Source organism: Engraulis encrasicolus, unplaced genomic scaffold, assembly GCF_034702125.1.
Source record: "Engraulis encrasicolus isolate BLACKSEA-1 unplaced genomic scaffold, IST_EnEncr_1.0 scaffold_243_np1212, whole genome shotgun sequence".
Taxonomy (NCBI): Eukaryota; Metazoa; Chordata; class Actinopteri; order Clupeiformes; family Engraulidae; genus Engraulis; species Engraulis encrasicolus.
Genome location: NW_026945527.1, coordinates 47,885 through 55,314, shown reverse-complemented (window position 1 = coordinate 55,314; position 7,430 = coordinate 47,885). Strand labels below are relative to the sequence as shown.

The following is a 7,430-nucleotide window of genomic DNA, read 5'->3' as shown; positions in this document are numbered from 1 at the left end:
ACAGAGCAGCATACAGGCCATCATACTACAGTAGGCCTAGACCCGTGAGAGCAACACCTCCCCGCCCTCCATGGCCAACCCCTGTACCTGTCCTGTCTGAAAAGGACTAGCTAACATCAACTGAATGAACATCCTACATGACAGGTGATTTTTTATTTTGTCTGAGGTTGTATGCCTATCACATGGTAAAATTTGCAGTCTCAAGTCAACACTGCTTAGAGCATATGGTCCCACTCATTTTAGTGTTAATGTACTGTTGAATTAACACTTGAAGAGTTGAATTTAACATTATAAAGCAGAGGAGAAGATCCCGAGTCAGCTGAGGAGGACACTGAGGCAGCGGCAATAAGAGATACCCTGATGCGTCACCTGATGCGTCACCTGATGCGTCACATGCATTTGTGAAAGACCACAGAATTCACATCAAGTGAATATGTATATTATAAACAAACAAACAAACATGGGCATTTTTCACAAAAATGCATTTAATAAATATTCATAATTAGTATTAAATATTAAATAACATTAAATGGTAAGCCCACTTGGCTGCTTGAAGAGGCAATGGGCGGGTTATTCTGATGCTCCAAACTGGCGCTTGACGGACGTTCTCAGAGAAGTTAGCATCTCTCCATCTTCCTCCTCCTGCCTCTTGCCTTTTCAGTAAGTCCGACAGCTGCTGACTCTATGCAGCTAGTACAGACTTTTTCTTCAGTGGCCTGCGAAACAGGCGACTACCTCCTGCTGCAGCTGGGGTGGGGCCTGGGGGCTCTAAATCCTCCATGGTCACTTGTCCACTGTAGTCTTCTATTACATGAGGAAACGCATAAAATACAAACACATTTAATTAAGTTATCCGAGACATGGTATTACACTAGAGGTTTTTTTAATCCAAGTTAAAGGGTGTCAACTAAGCTGGAACATATTAGCCTGAAGTAAGCGTGAACATATTCAGTTCCAATGATTTAATGGATGTCAGTGTTAAGAATATTTTGAAGCTGTTTATCAAAATGACACCTCAACCTCTGACAAGAGAAAAGTGAGTACACCCCTATTTGAAAATGCATAGAAAGGTCTTCAGTGAGGCATGATTTGGTTCAGTGTCACAGTGCTTTGGACCATTTCTTGTGGACTGATAAGCCCAAGATAAACAATTTTGTTTTAGATGGTGTCAAGTACGTGTGACAGTACCCAAGTGAGTAGTTTGAAGACAACAGTGTGTTATGCCTCTAGTGAGGCATGGTACTGGTACTGACATGGTTTGACATGAATGCTGCCAACATTTGGATGCTTACAATACAGGTAAGTTAAAGTGAATAAAGTCCTAAACACTACTTGTCTTCTGTTAAATTGAATAGTGAGAGCGTAACTTTTCGACCCTCAGGTCTTAATCAGGCAAAGTGCATCCTTGACAAGCAGAAGGCCTACCAGCACTATGAGTACCAGTGATGAAAGAAGTGCAGGGCATAGTGTCAGTGTCAGACAAGTCACCTAGAGGCAGTGACCGAGGCAAAAGGTTACTCCAGCAGGAGACCTTTTGCATATGTACTATTTAAACATGATGTCCCCCAATGGTCTTATTGAAGATTTTGACATCAAACCATTCTTGTACATCTAAATTTAACAAAAGAGAAGCAGTGTTGCAGATTTTATTCACTTCACGGGACTATTCTATTACTCTTTCACTGGATTAATACTTTTATTGTCCTGCACCTGACTCTTTCTGGGCATTTTCGCATAGGGGTGCCGGAGTACTCACTTTGGTCAGATGATGAATTGTTTAAAAAAAAAAAAAAAAAAAAACAGAGAAATGTGTAGGCTACTCACTTTTGTGATAGGCCTAAACAATATTAGCATGAATAACATGACATTCAAAAGCATGATGATCCTGACTTACCAGCACCCTCTTCTTCCTCATCATCCCCTTCATCCTCTTTCTCGTCTTCCACACCAGATTGGTCATCAGGGGGAACTATTTGTACAGAGCCAGACGAACAATGTAAACAGTGAGAAATCGTTTATCAGATCCATAGCTTCATTAGCAAAAGTCAGTCCTCGTCTTTCTGTTTACTTAGCTACTGCGCTATGTCTGTCTGAGTATCGTCTCCTGTTTGATACAAACATATCATTACTTGTGCGAGCGATATACGAGGGGGGAAGATTACAAAGTAGACCTAGAAGACATTTATGTAAACAGCTGTACTACCTGGAGTCTTTTACGTGACACCTGAGGAGGGCTATCTATTAGCAAGTTTACAGTAGCCTAGCAAGTTCCCCTTCGGATAAAGTAGCCAGGTTAACACTAGCCTACATCAACAACAATTAATCCACTCACCGGTGCTGTCAACAGCAGAGGACCTCGCAACCACGACCGGTCTGGCACCCAGTAGCTAGCTGGTCAATTTCTTCGAAAAAATCAAAACAGCGTTTTCCCCCAGCCCCATTCCTTGACGCCTGCCTTTTCTCGACCAAACTCAGCTTTCAAATTCTCGCGCATATAATAACAGCACTGCGCATGTACGAACTTCCTACGTCGCTTTAACGCTTTTCCATCAATTTTATGTCGACTTATCTCTAGCCAATCCACCTTTTTAGAGCGATATAAATGAGGTCGACAAAGCTGGCGTTGAAGCGACTTAACCGCTTTTCCATCACTTGTGTCGCATCAACTTTTTAATGCGCATTATTTTAAAGCGACTTTATATTGGATGGAAAAAGGATTATTGCCGACCGTTTAAATGCGTACGTTGCGTTTCAACAGTCAATATGTGTCATAAATGAGCTTCCCCCCTACATGTTAACCCTACGAACGAATAATGTACTCTGAGTGAAATTGGCAAGGCCATTTCCATTTTTGCTAGTGAATATGTATTTTTTTTTTAACTGTCTCCCCTGCTCACTGTATTGAAATCTCTGTATTGAAAACTTGGCGCCTCCTGTTTGCGATGGAGTAGCGGTAACGCTGCTGCGTGCCATGCGGGCGACCCGCGTTCGAATCTGCCCTGCAGCTTATCTGACCCATTATACGTTTACCCAATTTGCCCTTTGTTTTGTGAAGTGGTTGTTTTCATTTGACTCTACAGTGTGCTGTCTGGCTGTAAGGTAACCTGCAAAAAGAAAAAGAAAAGAAGCCATTTCCAATGTCACACATTCCATTAAACCCAGGTAATTTGGAGGCTCACCCACTAGCCCCAACTAATTGATTTTGGTTTGATTTTGGAGCAGAAGTGGTGTGAACACTGTTAAGCGGACTGCCCTGCAGGTTAAGACAAAGCACAAAAACATCCTGCAGAGTGGTAAGTAGGCCTATTGGTCATAATCACATTCTCATTCAATGAGTTAAGTAATGCTGTCCACATTGTCCCTTAATATCATTCCAAACAAACTTCAGCATCCAAAAAGAAGGCACAATCCCAGGCCACAGGTGGTGGGAGCCCTCCCCAAAACCTAACGCCGGCTGAAGATCTGGCCTTGGCCCTAAACCGAGGCCGGCCGCTGGTGGAGGGAATCCAAGGAGGGTCCTCATCAGAACCAGTGTCCCCATCCACTCGCAGGTTATATGTTGGAGGTATTATTTTATCTACTGCTTGGCTGAACTGTGAGCAGGATTTTCCATCTCTAACTGTTTGTCTGCTGTTCATTTAGTGACTGAAGGGGGAATTCATTTGTAGGACCCTCCTGAACATCCCTCCACCAGCTCGGATCCTCATGCCGGTTCAGCGCTACCTGGCCAATACGTGAGTAATGATCAGCTAGGCTACAGCCTATTTCCCCATGATTGGTCGTCCCATTTGTAAAGCCTTTAATGTGTCTGCCAGGAAACAGACCCAGAGATCGGATGATGAGGAGACTGTGACCGTGGCAGATCTTCCATTCACGCCACAACAGTCCAGCAGCAGGAACGAAGTAAGGCCACTAATGAGCTATCCTATTTCTAAATTCAAACCCAAATCTGCCCCTTTTCACCATTGTCCCTCTTTCACAGGATGTGCGCTCCATCTATAAGCGCCACCTGCTGCTGGACATGGAGTACAAGAAGATTAAGATAGCCAAGGTCCAGCTGGAAATGGAGCGGGTCCAGCTGGAGATTAAAAAACTAAAAAAAGAGGTCAGTTTGAAGGGACCCAAGTCCTCAATCATTCACTCCTTTGACATTTTTTATCATGCCTATCGGCCTAAGGATGATATATAGCCTACTGCCTACATCACAGATGCAAGACTTGATGTACGTTTTATCTACATAATGCTCTTTTCTCTGTTCTCCACAGCTTGGTGAAAATGAATAAAATGTGAACAACACAATCCCCTGTCCTTGTTTCTGTGAAGTTTTGTTTGACAAATCACACATTCACTTGGTCAATCCAAAATGTGTTAGGGCCTCCACTGGTTTCAATACACACCCACTTCAATGTAAAACAAGTGTTGAAACATTACATATGAAATGCAGTGCCTCTGATAAATGCACCCCCCTTTCAATTGTTCACCTTTGGATACTATTGGCTTGTTTTAAAAGACTTGTAATTCTTAATGAATGATTTCGAATTAAAATGGCTTGCCCTTTGTGTTTTCTTTGATTTTAATACAGAATTAGGTGTTTGCATGCCATTTCCCATGGTATTAAGCCTTATTCACAATTACATGGAGTTAAATCAGAATTAAGGGTGTCATGTAGCCGAGACGTAGCAAGTGAATTGCTTTCATGAAAAGGCTCATGAAAATAGCGAACCTAACGTGGCAGCACCATTTCTCATTGTGTGAGTATTATACAAGTGAAAGAGTAAGCCATCATGGAATCATCACCCAGTGTAATGACATTGTAGGTACATATTCTACTGCCTCCAAATAAGAACTACACACATGCAGTAACCTGATTCATCTCCTGCATTAACACAGATGAAGGTGGACATATGAAACTGGCAGCCCAGGTGCTAAAGTCATGCACTACATTAACTTCACAATTTGCCATATTTCAGCTATACATAATCACAGAGAGTGTAATGGTTTAGATCAGTGTTTCCCAACCAGGGGTATGTGTACCACTAGGGGTACGTAAGCACACTGCAGGGGGTACTTGGAAAAATGTTATTTTTATATCAAATGAATGGGGCAGTCACATAAGGATGGAGAAAGTGATATAGAACATGAATTAGGGGGTACTCATGGAACAACTAAGAGGTTTAGGGGGCACGTGAGACAAAAAAGGTTGGGAAGATTAACAAAGGCTGGTGAGGTACTCACATACATTTGTAGCTGAGTGGAATGTGACACTACATCCCATACCCAAGGTTCATGGTTCAAATCCTCCTCATGGTATTGTCAATTTGTAAATTTTAGGCCAAACACTCAGCAATTGATATATATTTCTCTCAGTGTAAGGTTTACAAGTGCTTCTGTAGCCTGGGAACCCCAATGACAATAGATAATTGCTAATTTGGATAACATTGATTGAACCTCATTAGGGCACAGGCTGCTGTAAACAGGTGCAAGATTACCTCCGTCACACTACATAAGCATAGCCTGAACACTTTAGATGTTAACATACAGCCATGGCCTGTCCATTTCTGAATGAGGACATTGTGGATGAAGGGGCAAACATAGTCCGCAGGGCACTCATTCCACCTGTACCTAGAGTATTTAGGAACAGGAATGATCCCTTAGCTGCCTCTGATGATTATCTCTATGGAAGATACAGGTTCAGTCGGCAGGGCCTTGTATACCTGACCAACCTGCTAGATCCTTACATTGCTAAGTACACCCGGCGCAGCAGAGCCCTTTCCTCTGTGCAGTCTGTCTGCATTGGCCTGCGATTTTTTGCGTCGGGTACATTTCTGTACACTATAGGTGACGCAGAGGGACTGGCAAAGGCAACTGTGTGCAGGGAAATCCGTAAGGTGTACCTTGCCTTAAAAGCACACATTCATCACCTTCCCAGGACATCTTCCAGAGCAGAGGATAAAGGAAGCTTTCTTTTCCGTTGCTGGTATGTCACATTAGGCCTATGCCAAATGTAGCCTAGCTAATGCATGTGACTAATGAACTTCCCTTTTCCAGGCTTTCCAAATGTCCTGGGTGCAATAGATTGCACCCATGTGAAAATTATAGCCCCTCCAGGTCCCGAAGAGAGGGATTACATCAACCGAAAACGGTTTCACAGCCTTAATATTCAGGTAGGCCTATGCATTAAGGTCCCACACGCATATGAAATTATTCACAAGTAACTGACTAGTAATGATGCGATTCACATGTTCTTCCTTTCAGAATTCAGCTCTTGATGACAAGAGTAGTGTACTTAGGCTTAGTAGGCCAATATTCCTGTAGGCCGTTTGGTCCAATAATTGTGATTCTGGGATGCTAATGTCATGCAACTGCATTTCACCTTGATGGTCTGTCAATCACTTCTCAATTGTGTTGGCAGATGATCTGCGATGCCAGCTTCCTGATCACGAACATTGAGGCCAGATGGCCTGGATCTGCCCACGATGCCCGTATTTACAGGGCATGTACATTGTCCCACAGATTTACACAAGGTAAGAGATGAATATCAAGACGAAGTGTCACCCTCATATGGTAAACCTTAATGTTCAACTACTCTTTCTGTCTTGCAGGGGAGTTCAATGGGATCCTGCTGGGGGACAGGGGCCCCTCTTCCTCACCTCCTGATTCCATATTCAGATCCGGGGACAGCTTCAGAGAGGGCATTCAATCTGTCACACAACCGCACAAGGGCCCGCGTGGAGATGATGTTTGGGCAACTGAAATCTCGCTTCAGGTGCCTTAAGGGCTTACGTGTCACTCCACGACGGGCCTGCGACATATGTGTTGCTTGTGCGGTATTGCATAATATTGCCAACCTCCGGAAAGAGAGGATGCCCTTGGTGGGGATGGAGGAGCAGTGGGACCAGATTGATCCTGCGGCTCTTCATGGGGCAGATGGGCGATGTGTCCGTGACGCATATCGAGACAGATATTTTTAGTTGGTTTACAATGGTGTGATTTAGTTAGTTTTCAATATTGTGGAGTGATTTTATGATTTCTATTTTTGTGCCTTTGCCCTTCTCACCTAAATAAAAGGTGGACTATCATCACCATCATTTGTCAGAGTGTACTTTGTCAGCTCCTAATGTCAGAAGCTGTAGGCCTAGCCTATGCTACACAGAGGAATGGCCTTGCATTTGAGGAGACTACAAATGTAGACTACAATGGACAAACACAAACCACACTAGAGGTGCACCGAAAATTCGGCCGCCGAAAATATTCGGCCGAAAACGCAAAAAAAGACACTTTCGGTTTTCGGCCGAAAGCCAATTGAGCGGCCGAATCGGAGGCCGAATAGAAAATGAATTGAAAATGGGCATTAATTAAACTAATTTCAGTTCTACTCTAACATTTGAAGACATCAAATACACATTTATTTTCTTTCCAAAACATGTCAA

The 7,430-nt window shown here is 43.2% G+C and overlaps 1 long non-coding RNA gene and 1 pseudogene across 1 annotated transcript; one reads left to right on the top strand and one right to left on the bottom strand.

Annotated features, from left to right (window-relative positions):
- Nucleotides 1-465: 465 nt before the first annotated feature.
- LOC134442734 (uncharacterized) lies at nucleotides 466-2,710 on the bottom strand. Its single transcript, XR_010033466.1, has 3 exons — nucleotides 2,333-2,710; nucleotides 1,895-1,969; nucleotides 466-804 (listed from the first exon to the last, which is right to left on the bottom strand). It is a non-coding gene; the product is annotated as an uncharacterized LOC134442734 (long non-coding RNA).
- Nucleotides 2,711-5,543: 2,833 nt separating this feature from the next.
- LOC134442735 (putative nuclease HARBI1) lies at nucleotides 5,544-6,775 on the top strand (annotated as a pseudogene).
- Nucleotides 6,776-7,430: the final 655 nt, after the last annotated feature.